This window comes from Pinus tabuliformis, chromosome 6 (assembly GCF_031772625.1).
Source record: "Pinus tabuliformis cultivar Carrire ecotype Pingquan chromosome 6, CPIR1, whole genome shotgun sequence".
NCBI classification, from domain to species: domain Eukaryota; kingdom Viridiplantae; phylum Streptophyta; class Pinopsida; order Pinales; family Pinaceae; genus Pinus; species Pinus tabuliformis.
This window is the reverse complement of record NC_142292.1, coordinates 785,669,931-785,691,046: the sequence shown is the minus strand read 5'-3', so window position 1 is coordinate 785,691,046 and position 21,116 is coordinate 785,669,931. Positions and strand designations below refer to the sequence as shown.

Sequence of the window (21,116 nt, the reverse complement as noted above, 5' to 3'; positions counted from 1 at the left end):
GAGAGGGCGAGAAAAGAAATCCCTTCAAATTAAAGAAGCAGACTAAGGAAACAACCTCAAGTCCAAGAAAAAAGAAAAAGTTAGATGAACAGGCGCACATGGACCCTATGGTCCTCACTGAGGGTGAAATAGATGAAATCGGGGACAAGGTCCATGATACGACAATTGAGCTCTAGACACATTTTGAGCAGCAATACATGCAGACGCTAGGGAGTGTCTAGAATGATCTGCATGAGCTACAGATCCAAACATGTAGGATTCAGGCAAGCATAGGGCAAGTGACCGGGGTGCAAGTGAGCCCGGCACAAGTGAGTGAGAGCATGTTGGAGATAGAATATACTCTTGACATTAGAGTCATCTCATTACCAGAAATATCAGTTCGTGCAGAATCAGAGGAATACCATGCTCAAATGGGAAAGATCAAAGGCATGGGGGTGAACTTAACAGTGTTGCCACTTCACACCCTCCATGCGCTTCATCAGGGGGTCTTAGATGAACTTTGAATCAGAGAGTAGTGCATGTTAGCAATGATCAACGAGGTCAAGTTGAACAATGAACAAATATTCGATGAGAAGGCCCAAGCTCTAAAAGAGAAAGAAGAGATGGAAGTGCGTAGTCAGAGCTTGGAAGCCACAATAGCACAAGCGTGCAATTCAGTACCAGAATTACACATTCTAGAAGATGTCGTAGCTTCAGAAAAGATTAGGAAACTGGCTGCTGTAGTGCGCGAATCGAAAGATGAAATAGGCCAAGTCACTTTTGACTTCCAAATGAATATATTATAGCTACTTATGAAACTGCAGCCGACTACTCCACTAGAGGTCAGGGAGAAGTGCGGCATAGCCATTAAAGAGCACATGACTACTCTGAGAATGCAGTCAAAGGCTGTGACTTCCTTTTTAACAATGCCATGGAGTTATGGGACACTTTACAGGAGGACCCAAACATGTAGATATTGAGTATAGAAATCAGAGAGGCCCAATAGAAATATGATGAGATCAGGGCAACTGTGCGCATATTGGTGCCAGTTCAGTGCTTCACGCGCTTACAAGAAGGGATGATAATATAGGAACAAGTTTAGGAATTACAACAAAAATAATCAGTGTTAAAGGCTCGGCTTCAGCCTTGGACAAAGGAGGCCATCCAGATTTCTCAGACTATTTAGGAGAAATTAAAAGCTTTGCAGCAGACTCATAGGACCATGCGTCTGGCGATAGAGGGACCAACTACAGAAAAGTTGGTCGAAGAGGTGAAGCAAGCTGCAATACAAGGTGTCACGGAGCTGGAAGCATTGAAGAGGGATTTTAGTGAGCTCCACCACAAAGTAGAGAAGCTACCTGAGTGACTCAAGGGAAGTCACCATATTTATGTTGGCGGCCTATTGGGATAGGGTCCCTAGGGTAAAATTCTGATAGTTTAATCAAGTTTTGGTTAGAATTTTGTAACAAATGTAAAGTCTCCAAGAAATATGGAAGCGAAGCGCGCAACTAAGTAAGAGTCAAAGGGGATTTAGTCCCTTGTATGGGTAGGTGATAGGTCAGTTTTAAGACTCACCCATGGGTTGCGGGCCATGGTATTGTAATGAAAAATCTATATATAGTTGAATCATAGCGAGTCTAAGGGGGATAACTTTTGATGAAGATCTATTGAAAGGGCAGGGTGCTAAGGCAAGTATTGGGTGTGGAGCCTGATTATCTTCTTTATTCAAAGGTATCGCCACATTGGACCCTAGTTCGTAATCTAGCGACAATGCCACCCGTTATTTGCGCTACAAGGGGGGTCTAGGGGGGGTTAAAAATAGATGTGAAATTTCCTTGTAAAATGTTATAATTTCTTAGTCAATCTAAGTCGTTCATTAGGTGAATATGATAGTAGAAGTTGTGTTTAATTTAGGGTTTTTTCCCATAGAAGACAACCCCTGGCTATATATGAGCGAATTGTATTGCGGCTATGTAGATGTGTATTATGAGTGAGAAAGAGAGAGGATATTGTGTGAGAGAAAAGAGGGAATTACAGTGGATCTATTGTACGTTGTGTCTCTTCATTTTGCTAGATAATATAAAATCAAGGACTGGCTATTTCTCCATGGACGTAGTCCAAATTGGGTGAACCACGTATATCTGTGTCTCTCTTGTTTTATGTGTTTTCAGTGTTTATATTTCTGCAATGTCTTATGTGTTTTATTGCTTTGTAATGTATAACTTTCTAACAGCATGAAAGGTTTGTTTCCTGTACCTAGGTGAAAGGGGAAGGCTCTTGTAGCTCATTGCGCAGAGACCTTGGTAAGTTTGCAGCTGAGTGTGCGGGCCCCTGGAGTTGGGTGCGCAGGGCGGAAAAGAGTATGTAATTGAATGCTAAAACTAATAAATATTTTTTTGGATCAAATATATAGGATTTGTGCCTTCTTCTATTTCTGTTTAAGTTTATGCATCTTCACTTAATGAATTGTTTTCTATGAAATAAGGTGTATTAACTATGCAAATATATTGAATCTTTAATATCTTTGCATGAAATGAGTAATGAACTATTTTTGGGAAGATAGTAACTAGATACGTTATGATAATTGTTGGACAAATAGATCTATGAGAAGGCAGATCTAGGGTTGCCAGTGATTAAGTGAAAGTAGTATATCCATCTATTTTTTGTCTACTAAGCATGATCATGTACCTTCGTGAAGGCCTGAAGGTCAATTAGATAGAGTTGCAGGCTGAGACAGAAGGAAGGCATAGATTTGTGTGAAGGTAGATTTGAGCTATAAGGGCTTCATAATACACATCACATGGTCTCTGGATGTGGAAATCTGCTTCTAGCATCCCCCAATATTACTTGAGGTGAGACTGTAACCTGCGCTACGCAGGTTGTTGCCGAAAGGGCCAACAGTTAGGGTTTTGTTGGTTGGCACGAATAACTTTGAACCTAGGTCAGGCCCCCTTAAGCCAACAATTACATGAAGACCAACCATGCTTTTTCATGTATATGTGGTTTTTGTTTACGCTATTTCTTTCTTAAAAGTACAAAGTGATTAATTCAATTTGTGTGTTGATACTCCTGGAAAAATATTGAACCTGATGTTTCTATTGACAATGGGCCAAATGTAAATAATCAACATGAAGTACATGTTGGTAAGATAACTTTTCTTGGTACAATATAAATTTGAAGAACTCTTAAGATTATGCACAATATGAAACTATAATGCAGTAGATTAGTTTGTAATTTTCCATATTCATATTTAGGTTGTATGAAATCTTCCAACTTATTGTTTGTAATCAGGAGTGTGCTTTGGAGGAATACCATGCATATAATGTGCTTTGGAGGAATACCATTCATGTAAGTAATGACAGTTGATGCTTGATCTAGGGAGGAATTTTTCCTATCCCTGAATTATATTGATGCTCTATTCTAAAAGCATTTGTTGATATGTCACAAGGTTCAACAAAATTCACCATTGATTGAGTTTGTGGTTCAAGAGTTTAATCTCATGTTACAGCTAAAGCTCATAATCTAATAATTAATTATTTCCATCATAACATATTTATGTTATATATTAAAAATGTATAAAGACAAACCTAATGGAAAACCTCATCAAAAATATGAATTTGAACCAAACCTAATCATTTCCAAACTTGAACTTGAACCTAAACCACATGACTTAGGTTTATAGTAGATACTATGGTTGGTGCAGACATTGATGCTTAAGGAGGAATGAGAAAGTAATTCTTGTTGTTGTTGTAGTGATCTTATGGGGAAAATAGTCACAAAGGAAAGCATACAATAGGATGCAGAGTTATCCCTCAAACCAATGTAGAGATGAAATTATTTGTTGGTTGTTGAATTCTTATTTATCATCACTTACAGTAACTAACAATATATTTGGACTTTATGAAGGAAAAAAATATGTGCTTCCATAACTGGTAGGACTCCTCAACATCTTTTCACTTCCATCAATGATGATCCCTTTCAATATCAATGTTTTATGCATTCCTCCAATCAACTCTTCAGTCTGTATCTCCTTTTCCCCCTAGAAAGACATACATATTGGCTATATCCAAGCTCCATCGAACATACAAATACCTACAGGCACCAAATATAATTTTTAGTATATAGATCTTTCTCAACAAGAATTTATTGCATGGGCACTGTTTGAGTCAGAACTACTACATGCACTGGCCAAAAGACTAAAATCATCAAATTAAATTCAAAGGAAAAAGAGTTGTCTTGAATTTTATCACCTTAAAGCTTGATATCTCGAAGCATGAAGAGGCAACACACATAGCCAGGAAAATTTTTGAGTGTAAACCACATGGAATCTCAAACCTCTCATTCTTAGTTGCCACCTCAACTCATCTACTTTGGGAGCCTAGCAAAACAGTACCAAAGTAAAATGTTGACAAACTAACAAGGCTAGTTAACATTCAATGATAGTCCTAGAGAATTTCAAAGAGAAGCATTTAAGTATGTCTTTATATGAAAGAAACTAATATATATTGAATTCTTATATTCAAAATACTCCAAAACTACCAGAATGGTCATAATATCAAAACTTGATACATTTGTATCTTCTTGAAAAATTTTCATCTTGAAGAAAATAATAAAAAACAGAGGTTGTTCAAGCTACCTCAATGAGAGTCAAACCAAAGGGTTCCACCATGACTGGATTGATGAAAACACCCTGCACACACAAACATCATCATTTCAAAATTACACAGACAAATTTTTTTCTTCTTTTTGTTTCACCTACACCAACTGCAGTTCAAATTTTCTGTCTATTAGAAGTGCAATAATGGATAGTTTATTTTATAGTTTGACATGAAGTTTTATAAAACCTTAGTCTTTGCCGCAATCCTATATATATCAGCAACTTCTGATTGTTTGTGATGTTTAGGATATGCCACTTCTCCATATAGATCATATTTGTTAATAAGCTTCAGGACAATGGTCAACACACTAGCACTTGTTGCAGGCATTTGATCAATATCATCTCGACTTCCCATGATCAACATCTACAATTTTGAAATGGATAACTAAAATATCAGTTATCAACTTATCAAACAAGGGAAAAGCCGCAAAACATACCTCTAAAGAAAAATCTAAATTTAGGAACCAAGAAAAGACATACCAAGTTTGCCAGCTTCCTCAATTTGATACATTCACCAAAATCCTTGACTAAAGTGGCCATATTCTTCTTGGGATTAGGTCAAGCAAGAGCCAAAATTATGGGCTTTGAAGGATTTTTCAAAAACCGTGGGATCTAAAAATACAAACTATTATTATGCCCCTCGTATGTGGAATGAGGGATATAATTTTTCTAGTATGTGAAATCTTAAATGGTGAAAAGGAATTAAACCTTGCCCTGCTGCTTACCTCACCCCGTAAAGGAGACTTGGGAAATTGAACAAATTCATTATCTGAATCATTATCTGAATTCTCGTCTTGCACTACAACATTGTTGAAGTCCATTCCAGGAGGTATAACCTACAACAAAGAATATATATGTAAAAAAAACCCACCACCTAAATGTCATGTACTTTTTTTACCTAAGAACTCATGGAATAATTATCAAGGCAGAATAGGATTTCCACATTTGATAATGAAACACATTGCCTACACAGTTAAATAAGCAGATGGGTAAATCCCCAGGTAACAAATTGACAAAAAAAGAAATTTAATTTCAATAGGAGTGTCATTCTTTGCACTCACCGTCATTTGAGGCATGTAACAACCATAACAATGGACACCACGATTTTCACAATGTCTGAGATTTCTATTCAATCCCAAATCAAAACCATCATGCAGGCCCCATTGTTCTTCAATTTTTTGCCTTGTACTTGTGACCACAAGCTCAACGAAATCAAGGCACAATTCTTCAGCTTGAATCCTATGCATGATCTTGTATGTTGCATTGATATCTTCCTTGGAATGCAATCCTTGTTTCAATAATTGTTCTAGTTTATTTTGGCCTAGAGAATGACCTGTCAAAACCATTGGAATGTTCAGAGTACCAGAAAGAAGGCAAAAAACACCCCTACATCTACATAGTGGCCATGGATTACATAAGGCCATACAAGTGTGCCTTCTCTAATCAGATCTCCCAATGCTTTGGAAATATTAAGAATATGACCCAGTGTTCCATCTACAAACTTTGGATTCATGATTGTAAGGAATTTCACAATGTGAACCCTGTAACTAAATAGAGTGTAATCTAAAGGCCTTTTAGATTAGTAGTGTCAGAAATTAGAATTCAAATTGTTGCCTACAATGAATACATAACATAAAAACGTAATCTCTTCTGATCCTAAGAAAGAAGAACACCATATAACAATATAATGAATGTTTTATTCAAAAAGTAACAGACAAGCACAAAGAACTTATGGGTTGCATTTGGAACATAAGCAATATCAGGAAAAGTGACTTCCAACTAGGTGCCCACATTTAGAGGTCTAAGAAAGTAGTTAAATTTCATTGGTAACCCAAAACTATTGTAACTTCTTCTAGTTGTAATGATTATATCGAAAGATTTATTTTTCACATCACATATATTGACATTTTTCCCAGGAAACTTTACCATTCATGTATAATAACTATTCGAGAAAATATTTTTTAAATAGAAAATATGTTCACTTTGTATGCATTTTGAAATAATAGTTTTGATCACTTGTCAAATTATATTTGCTTCTTTAGCTTACTACACAGAAAAGTTCAGAACACCTATTTTCCATTTCCAAGAGCTATTTGTAATAACATATATCATCTCTTTCATATATCCATGGTATGTACCTTTTAACTAGAGGAGGTATGTACCATCTGAAAATATTTTTAGGTAACAACTATTTGTGGTCTTTTTGGTAACTCAGAGAACTTGGAAAAAATTTCAACTATGCTCTTTGCAGAAAGTATATAGATATCTTTGCCTAAAGGACTCTCACACAACAAGGTTAGAATCTATTACAAGGATATACTCATTATAAGCTCAACATGTCATATAGGGGAATTAAACTTGGATGGGGAGGATAACAACATTTTATCAACCACTCAAGCTACATCCAATTGATAGTAGTGTGCCAAACTTTGCTTCCAATGGTTAGGAATTGGACTTCATATGTTACCTTGATGTGGTCAAGTGTTTACTCAAGATGTTATTTCAATGATACCTGGATCGAAGGATCAGTGGTACCTTGATGCTACCTAAATTGACAAAGGCCTTGATCTTGATGTAACATGGATTGAGGTTCTTCCTCATAGCAGACCTGCAATCTAGAAAACATTTTTAGTGTACGCCCATGTTTCTAATGTGTTGAATCATGCTCTTTCCAAGGAAAATTTCCTTCATTGGCTACTCTTATATGCACACCTATATGCCAGCGGCAGAGAATACAAGGCCTACACTGGCTACTAATATATCTCAAGTTGTTTTTCCAACAATATGGGAAAATTGGACACCAATTGATATCAATCCAAGGTAGGCTGCATAACCTCTTCCTATGTTAGGAAAATCTCTGTCCCAATGGATAATTGCATGTGCCCATCCCTGTCTAATCTACAAAGATGCAAATCATGCATTCCAATATTTTTTCAAGAATGCAAAAAGGGTTGGGTGCCTTTGCCTCCCATGAATGGAGATTTTCCACACAAATCTTGTTGCTATGAGGTTCTACGCTAGTGCTTACAGGTTTGGCACACATATCTACTATTTTGAATGAAGAATATAAGTACCGATGTATCACCATATGAATCTTGGTTTTCAAATAGATCATTTATTTACTCTAGAAAATATGCAACAAAGTTATTTCTAGATGTCCTTTGGATACCACAAAAGCATGCTAACAATACTAAATTTAAGGGGATGGTATATTTTGGGAATATTTCAGAATATGAAAAGGCTAGCAAAGTCAAATTCAATTGTTTAATCAGATAGAATACTATGGAAATCAACAATCAAAAGATAGACATAGACAAGTTAAAATGCTAGAAGCCAAAATGTCAAAAAGCATCATACTGTGCCTATAATTTTCAAGAAATTCTTGGGACTCAATGACATGGAAGCTATACTCCTAGGGTCTGTCCTCTATTGAGACATGTAGAGGCACATTAATTTTTTATTACCAATCAACTTTCTTTTGGGGAGATCTAGAGAGAGTGACATGAGAAGAGACCTGGGTTTCTTGGGCAACTATGAAATATCATGACAATTAATCCTAGACAGTTTAGTCTCCCGGTTATGACTAGAACAAAAATGCCTAAGAAGTATTGAAGTTTTAGTGTCTAAAAATCAAATATCAAGAGACGAAGGTTAGGCAGCTTTGTTGTATTCCTTGCTCTTGCCATCCTAAGAGAAGATATAAATTGGAGTCTCAAATTTTTAAGTCTAGGTTTTAGAATTACCCTGAAATTTTAGTATGATTCAAGTTCATTCTCATTACAATTTTTGTTAATCATATGTTTGCTGACTGGGTTCTCTAATTCAGGGGAAATCATACTCAATTTGGTAGCCATATAATCATAAATATGAATGCATACTTACAACAATAATCCTAAAATAATGTCAAAATTGGTGCAGAAGTTGAGATGGTGAGTCTGGAATGTATGGAAATAATAATTCTTTATGAATATACTTTTCTTTTCATCTACATGGGATTCAAACTATGTATGCCCTTCCACTCTCTAGAATGTCTTCATCCTGATCAAAAGTCAAATATTCTAAAAGCCAAAATGTCAAAAAGCATCATACTGTGGCTATAATTTTCGAGCATTGCTTGGGACTCAATGACATGATAGCTATACTCCTAGGGTATGTCATCTCTTAGACCATGTAGAGGAATACTCTTTATTTCTTACCAATCACCTTTCTTTCGGGGAGATCTAGAGAGAATGACATCAGAAGAGTCTTCGGTTTCCTGGGAAACCATGAAATATCATGATAATTAATCCTATATGGTTTAATCTTCCAGTTATGACTAGAACATAAATGCCTAAGAAGTATTGAAGTTCTAGTGGCTTCAAATCCGATATCAAGAGATGAAGGGTAGACAGCTTCATTGTATTCCTTGCTCTTTTCATCCTAAGAGAAGATATAAATTGGAGTCTCTAATTTTTAAGTCTAGGTTTTAGAATTACCTAGAAGTTTCAGTATGACTCAAGTTAATTCTCATTACAGTTTTTGTTAATCCTATGGTTTCTTACTGGGTTCTCTAATTCAAGGGAAATCCTTCTCAATTGAGTAGCCATATAATCATCAAGATGAATGCACACTTACAACAATAATCCTAAAATGATGTCAAAATTGATGTAGAAGTTGAGATGGTGAGTCTAGAATACATGGCCATAATAAATATTTATGAATATACTTTTCTTTATGAATATCATGATAATTAATCCTAGATGATTTAATCCCTTAGTTATGACTAGAACATAAATTCCTAAGAAGTACTGAAGTTTTAGTAGCTGAAAATCGAATATCAAGAGATGAAGGGTAGGAATCGTTGTTGTATTTCTTTCTCTTTCCATCCTAAGAGAAGATTTAAATTGGAGTCTTGAAATTTTAAGTCCAAGTTTTAGAATTACCCAGTAAATTTAGTAAGACTCAAGTTCATTCTCATTACAATTTTTGTTAGTCATGTGGTTTCTTACTGGGTTCTCTAATTCTAGGGAAATCCTACTCAATTTGGTAGCCATATAATCATAAAGACAAATGCACACAGACAACAATAATCCTAAAATAATGTCAAAATCAATGTAGAAGTTGAGGTGGTGAGTCTAGAATGTATGGCCATAATAATTCTTTCTGAATATACTTTTCTTTGCATCCACATGGGATTCAAACTATGCCTGCCCTTCCACTCTCTAGAATGTCTTCATCTTGATCAAAAGTCAAATATGATAAAAGCCAAAATGTCAAAAAACATCATATTGTGGCTATATTTTTCAAGCAATTCTTGGGACTCAATGACATGACAACTATATTCCTAGGGTCTGCCCTCTCTCAGGACATGTAGAGGCACACTTATTTGTTCTTACCAATCACCTTTCTTTCAGGGAGATCTAGAGATAATGACATGAGAAGGGGCTTGGGTTTCCTGGGAAACTATGAAATATCATGATAATTAATCCTAGACGGTTTAATCTCCCAGTTATGACTAGAACATAAATTCCTAAGAAGTACTGAAGTTTTAGTGTTTGAAAATCGAATACCAAGAGATGAAGGGTAGGCAACTTCATTTTATTCCTTTCTCTCACCATCCTAAGAGAAGATATAAATTGGAGTCTCAAATTTTTAAGTCCAAGTCTTAGAATTACCCTGAAGTTTTAGTATGACTCAAGTTCATTCTCATTAAAAAAAAAATTTAATCATGTGGCTGCTTGCTGGGTTCTCTATTTTAGGGGAAATCCTACTCAATTGGATAGCCATATAATCATAAATATGGATGCACACTTAAAACAATAATCCTAAAATAATGTCAAAATCGAGGCAAAAGTTGGGATGGTGAGTCTGGAATGTATGATGATAATAATTCTTTATGAATATACTTTTCTATGCATCCACATGTGATTCAAACTATGTATACCCCTCCACTCTCTAGAATGTATTCATCTTGATCAAAAGTCAAATATGCTAAAGGCCAAAATGTCAAAAAGCATCATACTACAACTATAATTTTCAAGCAATGCTTGGGACTCAATGACGTGACAACTATACTCCTAGGGTATGTCCTCTCTCAGGACATGTAGAGTCACACAAATTTGTTCTTACCAATCACCTTTCTTTCGGGGAGATCCAAAGAGAATGACATGATAAGAGGCTTGGGTTTCCTGGGAAACTATGAAATATCATGATAATTAATCATAGATGATTATCAACCAGTTATGACTAGAACATAAATGCCTAAGAAGTACTGAAGCTTCAGTGGCTGAAAATCGAATATCAAGAGATGAAGGGTAGGCAAATTTGTTGTATTCCTTTCTCTTTCCATCCTAAGAGAAGATATAAATTGGAGTCTCGAATTTTTAAGTCCAGGTTTTAGAATTACCTAGAAGTTTTTGTATGACTCAATTTCATTCTCATTAGTGTTTTTGTTAATCATGTGGCTTCTTCCTGGGTTCTCTAATTCGGCGGAAATCCTACTCAATTGGATAGCCACATAATCATAAAGAAGAATTCACATTTACAACAATAATCCTAGAATAATGTCAAAATCGATGCAGAAGTTGAGATGGTGAGTCTGGAATGTATGGACATAATAATTATTTCTGAATATACTTTTCTTTGCATCCACAATGGATTCAAACTATGTATGCCCCTCCACTCTCTAGAATGTCTTCATCCTGATCAGAAGTCAACATTTCAGTTGGCTCTCCATTGCTAGAATCCACTTTAGGAGAACATATTAGACATGTTAGCAGGTCCACTCTATACACTTTGGCATTTTTGCAAGTGCTTTTGCAAACTCTACAACATATTTCACCTGCATGAGAAACGAACACATGTTTCACTTGGTGGTAATCCAATTATACTCCTAGTGAAATAAGGTAATCATGCTTTGATCCCCTACTTTTCTAAATTATTTTGTGAGAAAATTGACTACAACTATTCAATATTGTAGAAATAGGTGAAGACAAATACAAAAAATAGAAATCTTTTGTAATAAATTTACCTGTCCACTTGTATCATAATCACGGCCAAGTTCCACATTCTCCCCTCAGACTAGGCCATGCAAACTGGCATATTAATCACAAACAGGAGAATCAACAAAGTAATTTTTTCTATATCTAACACTTCTATTCTCAGTATGGAATATTGGACAAAGAAAAAGCAGAGAAAATTGACTGCAAAAGAACTATAACAGAAAAAATTCAAACCTCAAATAAGCTCCTCTTCTCATTGTAAGTGTTGTTTTTCTACAATTACAACATAATCATGTTTCAGTAGTTGTTTGATGATGAGAACATTATAATAATCAAGGAAAAGAAGAAGCTAATTACAAGCACATCAAGCTGAAGTAAAAGAAAATCACACGCAAATATCAAGTATAGAGAAATCTCCCTAATCTAGCTGCCCTAGATTTCTCAACATTGGAAAAATTTCATTAAATGCAAAGAAGTTTGATGATCATAAGTTTATTTTGTTAAAATCAAAGTACTTATACACCAGTATAATCTCTATATGTAAAATGAAATTAAACACCAAAAATAGTTCTGGTTTATATCATGACTCCCAAATTATTGGTTACAACTTCTATTCCCATATAGTCAACACTTAGTATGACCCAATGATATGGGAAGATTGTGCCTAATAGAGTATGATCAATGCCCCCTTAAATATGACAGTCAATCTGTATACAATTGACCAACCCACTTCTTGACTTGTCTCTACCAATACAAAATAATTTCAAGATCACTTTTAATAACCTACGCTGGAGTTCTAAATTTAGCTATTGTTGATGGATACTTTATTGTGTTGCCCAATTACATAAAATCACCAATTGCATGTACCTCAACTTCTATGTCAAATTTTGGCTATAAAGGTCCAAATTCAAAACCAAGAGTATCAAATATCCTTTGATATAAGAATTAATACAAAATTTAAATAGAAATTCTATTCTTTGTTAGTGAGATTGAATTCCAGTTCCACACTCCTCCATATATCTATATGGATAATTCCAAGGAAGTATTTCTGCCCAATAATTGGCACCAAGTACTAGTTGGCAACTATGTAAACGATCCAAATGGGTGACTCTTAATATAAATACTTGCTACTGTACCTGTCTAGTTTTCTTTAATAGCTGGTCCAACTTCTAAATGATGATGATTGTTTCACAAATAGTACGGCTTGCCCAAAGGGAGACATTTATAAGCTAAGAGTGTTGGAACTACTACACACCTACATGCAAACTCTTAGTTATAGCATGGGACTACATGCAATATTCCTTCTACATGATTTACTCCCTGATTTGATCCTTCTTTAACTCTGCAACTGATTAGTTCTTCTGCATGATTTACTCCCTGATTTGCTCCTTCTTTCACTCTACAACTAGCTAGTTCTCTCTGGAACTTCTTGTAGGCGTTGAGTCTTCTCATTGATCACCACTATGGTGCATTACCTTGGGATATTCACCCAATAATGCTATATCATGACCATTGTAACCTATTTTCTAATGAATCATTCTTTTCTTCTTTCAATTTTCTTTTAGTGTTTTTGCTCTGCAAAGCTGTGTGTTCAACCTTTACTAGCTAGATTCATCTGTGCAAGTTTCCTAACACATTTACATGGTATCAAAGCCCATAGGTTGCTAGATAAAAGGTGCACCAATACTTTATTTTGCAAGTATTACAGCTTGGAGATCGAAGATTAATAGAAAAATGGAGTTTCCCAAAGCATCGATCCTAACACCGTACAACTATCATGAATGGAAGGACCAAATGGCTCGATACCCTCATCATAAAGGGTTGTATAGGACAACCATTTCTACAGAAGTGGAACCCACTTCAGCCATAGAGAAATCCAAGTACCTCAACCGTATGGATGAGGCCCATGGATCCATATGCATGTGCATCTCTCCAGAGTTGCAGTTTCATCTATCTGCCTGCAATACTCCCAATGAGGTTTGGAAAAAGGTTGAAGATCTCTACGAGAAACAGGATGAGATGAAAGGACATCTGCTCGAAGTGGAGCTATTGTCATTGGATCCACGGAACTATGACAAAATTCAAGACTTCTTCACCAAATATAATGATCTATTGCTGCAACTCAAGGGTTGTGGAATTGATAAATCCAAGGAGGAGAGTCGCCAAGTTCTCTCTATTATGTCAAAGCTCAGACTAGAATACTCCGTATTTGTGTCTACATTTCATTCAGTAAGGCTCACAATAGGTAAATCCTACACTATGCCTTCTCTCAAAGAATTTATGGAGTCCCTTATTTTTTAGCACGATAAACTCATTGGCATGGGGAAAATCAAACCTCCAAATGTGCATGCACTTGCTATGCATGATGGCATCCACAATAAAAATCACAGATCTGATTCAAATCAGAAAAATCAGCAGCAAAAAGATAAGGGAAAAGCGCATTCCCATCCAAAGAAGGAAGGGTACACCAAGCCCTTCAATGAGTCCTCTGGCTCGATAAATGAGAAAGGGAAGAAAGGAAACAGATGCACCTATTGTCAAAGAGGATTCCATCCAGAATCCTCTTGCATGAAGAAACAAATTGACTAAATGGCAGAAATCCTTCAAAAGCACAACCTCGGGGACCATATCCCTCAGGGCGCCAAGAAGAAAACTGAGGATCGGCCACATGGGAAAGGTAACAATTTTCATGTTTGAGTTGCAATTAATTCTTCTCCTGATGCATTGATTATAGATTTTGGTGCATCACATCATATGGCTGCTGCAAAGGAAGTCTATTCCTCTTTGGATGCATGCAAAGGACCTCCCATCCTCATGGGAGATGACTCACCTATTGAGGTCACCAGAAAAGGTAGAGTGGAACTTTTACACGGAAGCTTTGAAGATGTGCTTCATGTTCCAAAACTTTTAGTAAACCTGCTTTGAATTTATTAGATCACTCATTCCGGCACCGGAAAGAGAGTGGAATTCACTCCAGAAGTAGTGAACATATATGACCTACATAGAAGCTCCAAAATTGCCACCAGTGAGGTAAACAATGGAGCCAAACTGTATACATTTTCTAAATTTATTGAATCTGAATCCTCCTTATTGCTTATACATGCTGATGATAGTAGTAGGCTTTGGCACGAGAGGTTTGATCACTTAAATTACAGGTATATGCAGCAGCTAAGCAAGAATGAGATGGTGGAAGGCTTGCCAAATATCAGTTTCTCCAAAGGATTTTGTGAAGGGTGTGTCCTTGGCAAACATCCTAGAGAAACGTTTGACACCGACAAGACTCACAGAGCATCCTCTCCTCTAAATCTGATTCATAGTGATCTCATGGGGCCTTTTCCTCATCCTTCCATCAACAAAGCAAGGTATGTGCTTACATTTATTGATGATTTCTCACGCTATACTTGGGTGTATCTTCTCAAGGCCAAATATGAAGTTTTTTCGCACTTTGAAGATTTCAAAGCACTAGTTGAGAGACAGTCAGAGAGAAAGATCAAAGCCCTCCGTACAGACAATGGGGGGGAATATGTTAACATAGCACTTCGAAACCTTTGCCTTTAGTCTGGCACACAGTTGCAGTACGCAGTTCCATACACTCTCTAGCAAAATGGAGTTGTTGAGCGAAAGAACCAATCTCTCAAAGAGATAGCTTCCTGCATGTTGCATGCTAAGTCACTGCCTCATAAGATATGGGCTAAAGCACTTAATTGTGCTAACTACATCCAGAACAGATCTCCTCATAGGTCTGTCAAGGATCAGACCCCCTTTGAGGCTTGGAGCGGCACTAAACCAAAGGTCACCCACTTCCGTGTTTTCGACTCCTGAGCATGGGCCAGGATCCCCTCTGAAAAGAGGAAATCTCTTGATCCACAGAGAATTGAGTGCATCTTTGTTGGATACCCTGATGGTGTGAAGGGATAACGACTCTTGATTTCCTCTATGGACAAGATCATCATTGAGCGAAGTGTCAAATTTGAGGAAAGTCTCTCACATGCACCTCAATTGCCGCATGCAGACACCTTTTATCTACCTCATGTCCGAGATGATGACTCAGTACACTCAGATGCAGATATAGAGAATGCAGATGCCGAGGTAGAGCATGCAGATGCAGAGACAAAGTCTTCAGATACAAATCTAGTGCATGCATATGATGATCCACATCCAAGCCCAGATCGGGCTTCCAGCAGTGAATCATATTCCCCTGTCATAAATCAAAGAACAAGGAGCTTACGTGAGATATATGCACAAGACCACCCAACTGCTAGAAATGGTCTTGTGGGGGAAAATTCCGATCTGCAGAGGACTATATCAGAGTTTATTGAGCCTCCTCTTTCCCTCACTTCCATTGAACCATTGCCATCTTGGCATTGTCATTTGGTTCATTCTTCTGATCCACAGTCTTATGCTGAGGCTGTTGGGCATCCATCTTGGGAGTCCGCCATGGAAGAGGAGTATAACTCCCTCCTCGAGACCCAGACTTGGGATCTGGTGCCCCTTCCTTCAGGAAGGAAACTTGTCCGATGCAAATGGGTCTACAGGACCAAGAGTGCTGCAAATGGGAAAATCACTAGATGGAAAGCAACGTTAGTAGCCAAAGGCTTCCAACAAGTGCATGGCATTGATTATGACAAGACCTTTGCTCCAGTAGAAAATATGGATTCCATACGCCTTACACTTGCCATTGCAGCTGCCCAGGGGTGGGAATTACATAAGATGGATGTGAAGAATGCCTTTCTTCATGGAGACCTATCTGAGGAGATCTACATGGAGCAGCCACATGGTTTCATTCAGGATTCATCTTTGGTCTGCAGACTGAAGAAATCTCTCTATGGCCTTAAGCAGGCCCCGAGAGCTTGGTATGCGAAGATGGATTCTTTTCTCTTATCACAAAACTTTGAAAGATGTAAGTCTGATCCAAATGTTTACATGCTCAGGACACATGATTCTCTTCTTATTTTAGTTTTGTATGTGGATGATCTCCTAATCACTGGCAGCTCGGCTTCAGCCATTGCTACAGTCAAGAGGGCCTTGCATGATAGTTTCTTGATGACGGACATGGGTCCATTACACTTCTTTCTTAGTCTTGAGATCAGCCAGGATGCCACAGGCATCAAACTCTCTCAGACTAAGTATGAACGGGATCTCCCCGAGAGATTTCGCATGACTGACTACAAGCTAGCACCGACTCCTTTTCTATCTAGGGTCCACCTTGAGGATGGAGGTGACACTCCATTAGTTGACAGCACTCCGACAACTAGAGGGGAGCTTATTGTACCTCACCAACTCCAGACCAGATCTCTCATATGTAGTAGGGGCAGTTTCCAGATATATGCAGGAGCCGCATGAGCTACACTGGAATGTTGCCAACCGCATCCTCCGATATGTGCAGGGCACCATCACCTTCAGGATTCACTATGCAGCAGGCACTGCATTGAATCTCCTTGGCTTCATAGATTCTGATTGGGTAGGAGACAAAATTGATCGCAAGTCCACTTCTGGATATTCACTCAATCTAGGATCTGGCCCTATCTGTTGGTCGAGCAAGAAGCAGGCTGCTATTGCTCTCTCTTCAGCTAAGTCCGAGTACAGAGGAGTAGTCAACATCACCATTCAGGTTCTATGGCTACAGCACTTCCTCACTGAGTTGGTTGTCCAGTTCCACCAACCCATTGTCATCTGGTGTGACAACCAAAGCACTCTCAAATTTTGCAGGGATCCAGTACAGCGGCAGCAAACAAAGCACATAGAGATCCATATGCACTACATCAGAGACTTAGTACATGATTGGGTCATTGATTTGCAGTTTTGTCCTTCAGCAGAACAGACTACAGACATCTTCACCAAGACATTCACTGAGCAAAAGTTTTGCTCTCTGCGTGATCATCTTGGAGTGAAGGACACAGTTGCTTAGCAATTGTCTTTTCTTCCTCTTTTCTTTTGATTACATTGTATTTTGAGGGGGGGTTTTCCCACGAGGTTTTCCCTCTTTCCTCAATTTTAGTACAAGTTGCACTGTATTGTGGGTGACCTTTGGCCTTAGTTGCGAGGGCCCATTTCCTATTTTTCCCCATAGTGGTGTTCAGGGGGGGTGTTGGAACTACTACACACCTACATGCAGACTCTTAGTTGGAGAATGGGACTACATGCAAGATTCCTTCTGCATGATTTACTCCCTGATTTTCTCATTCTTTAACTCCACAACTGGCTAGTTCTTCTGCATGATTTACTCCCTGATTGCTCCTTCTTTCACTCCGCAACTAGCTAATTCTCTCTGGAACTTGTTGTAGGTGTTGAGTCTTCTCATTGATCACCACTATAGTGCATTACCTTGGGATCTTCACCCAATAATGCTATATCATGAGCATTGTAACCTATTTTCTAATGAGTCATTATTTTCTTCTTTCGATTTTCTTTTAGTGTATTTGCTCTGCAAAGTTGTGTGTTCAACCTTTACTAGCTAAATTCATCTGTGCAGGTTTCCTAACACATTTACAAAGAGTGCACAATTATGCATCAAAAACATCCTGGGAGGCACGTGAACCATGGGGAAGAAACCTCCTCCTCTTAACATATGACAAAATCCTTGAGGTGAATGTAATAGGTCATTAAATGAAATCAATTGAATTTTGGTCATAATTGTGATGGACAACTTGCGATAAGCAGGAATAATAAGTAAATTCATTGGAAAAATAGACATACTTCTAGAACTTGAAGTGAGAGATAAAAGTTAATCAAACAAGAACAAAAAAAACATCAATCTTGTTGAACCATATGAAAAAATGCCCAATTATAAATAAACCAAATCATTCGAATAATCATGGTTTTGAAACCAGATCAGATTGATAAACCAAAACATTGGATTAATCATGGTTTTAAAACCCGGTTGAGTTGAACCAATACCCAATCAAACTTGCTAGTTCATTAGGCTAAGAGGTCAACCCAACCAATGACCCCGGTTTGGGGCAAGGGAGACCCTGTTTCACACCAAACCAACATAAACTGGTATGATCCACTTTCCCATCATAACCTAGCCAATTCATGAAACAAACCCATGTGCAACTGCGGACCCACAAATGGTGGTTTTAGCGGGCTGTCAGTGGGTTTTTGGTAAACTAGGGGTTGTTTCTTTGATAAGTTTGAGCCAAATGATGTTTTTTAAGTTTTTGTTGATGATCACATGTCTAGTAGTGGTGATGAGTTTGATGAGGAGTGATTATGTTGATCACTCATATGTAGTAGATCACTTGACCCAATAGCTCCTGGCATTGTTTTTGGATTCTAGAGGCCATTTAAAAATTCATTGATTTTGTATTTTGTTACTCATATACATTTCCATTTTGATATATTCACAGTTAAATGACATATAAATGAATAAAATTTACATATTATATTTCTAATTTATATCTCTAATGATTTGGAATCACGGTTTTAAATCTTAAAAGTAATTGTTTTCATCGAAAAAATAAGTATTTCATGTATCTTTCTTAAAGATTGGGAGTCTAGTTTTTCCGATTCTGGTCTAATAACACGTTTGATAGGTGGACTAGACGGTCGGTTCCCGTTATAGTTTTAAAACTATGTGAATAATGTAAAAAACTAGTGATTAGACATATCCCAAACAAAATTCCAACATCTTGCATAGGTGGTGAAAATAAAATCAGTCTTGTCACATTGTAGCAACTTAAAAAAAGCCCAATTATACTTAAACACTAGAACAACCAGAATAGACACCAATCATACCGAACTCTGACCATAAAAAAATATCTTAGGCACTAACGTATAAAAGATTCCACTGAGTTCCAGCAGATTGGGAAAAAAAACACAAACCATGTCACCGAGGCGCAACATCATGAATTCTATTGCAGTATTTCCAAACACCATACCACCTAGAAAATTTCTTGGGAAGACGAGTTTAACAGGAAGCTCCAACTTCTTGGTTATTGATTGCAAACCCAGAATATTAAGCATGTTTGCAACTGTGTGAACTGGATTTGATGCCTACTCTGTGGCAACTAAAACAATGTGTGGAAACTAAAACCATAACATTGGATCCAAAAAATCACTCTGAAAAGAACACCCAGAAAATGTCTTACACAAATAAACATACGAGAAGCAGCGAGAAAATTTTGATATTTGGAAACCAAACATGGATAACAAAAGTGATACATATAGAAATGCGCAAAAGGTTGTTTAATATCCAGTGTCCGGATAGAAGCCAGACAATCACCAAAGCTGAGCTCACCAACGCCAAAATTCCCTGCATCCTAGTGACCGTTCGGTAGCAGCATCGAGTAACCATGGGATAAACTGAACCAAGCTTAGAATTTATGTAAGAAACATATGGGAATAGGCTGAATGCAAGGGAATATGTCGAAGCTACCGCAATAAAAGTTGTCACAAGATGTGACATTGAAGCAAATAGATATAACATCAAAAGAAGACAACACGAGCTCGCGATAGGAATCATGAGTGCCTGAGAACCATCCAAAGTGATTGAAGATTCTTAAAAATGTAATAGGATCACCCATGGCCACAACAACTCCTGCTTGAGATACAACTTGTGCAGATAGTTCAACTTCCCTCACAACTGCATCCAAATTCTCTGCCCTCTTTGTAGAAGCAGAAGCAGCTTCAACCTTCTTTTTGGAATCTTCCCTGGAAGTTGCAATGATTGAATGGGAATGGCCCTGACTGCCTTCAAGAAATCCAACTTCACTAGAGAAAATAACATCATGTTTACCATAAAAACTCAGAGCCTCCATTGCCATGTGCTTTGCTTGTAAGTTGTAAAGCAGCATCAGATGCAATCTTGGTTGCTACTGCTGCAGCCTTAGCAACCGATGTAGCAACAGTTGTTGCCACAACTGCAGAAGCAAGCTTAGCTTCACAGTTCAAAACTAATTGAGAATTATTTTGAGATGCTAACTGACTCCAAATGCCCCAGCTGTGCCTAACCACAATAGCTGCAATAGAAGCAACATCTTCAGCATTCAATTTCGCCTATTCTATATGAGTTCTTGTTTCCTCTGAAAATATAATTCTTTTTCCAGTTTCTCCTCTACTTATTACCTGGAAATGAGAAATAGAAGGTGTACCCGGGATGCCAGTACCTTGTGCAATGAGAGAATTTGAAGTAGTTGAGACAATCATTAACGACCCAAGCTTAGATATTGGTGTGGGTTCAGTAGGGTGTTTGGGAACAATGCATGTCACTTGCAAGCAACCAGTTCAAACAATTTCTTCTGAAACACTTTTCTTTTCCTCTTTCTATGTTTTTTCTCCTTGTTGGACTGCCTACCAACTACCAAACTTGTTTTTGGAACATTTGTACCAATATTGGTACCAATTTGAACTATAGTAGCCCCCACCATACTTGGGAAATGAGGAACAACAAGTGTCATTAGCGTATATGGTACAAAAGGTGATACAAAATTCCTCTGGTTATTAAGTGCATCCTGAGTTCCTTCTGGAACTGCAAAACTAGAAATTTGTAAGCCAGACTT

The 21,116-nt window shown here is 37.5% G+C and overlaps 1 pseudogene; it reads right to left on the bottom strand.

The window, feature by feature from the left end:
- Positions 1 to 4,606: 4,606 nt before the first annotated feature.
- Positions 4,607 to 11,873, bottom strand: LOC149261102 (putative sucrose-phosphate synthase 1; annotated as a pseudogene).
- Positions 11,874 to 21,116: the final 9,243 nt, after the last annotated feature.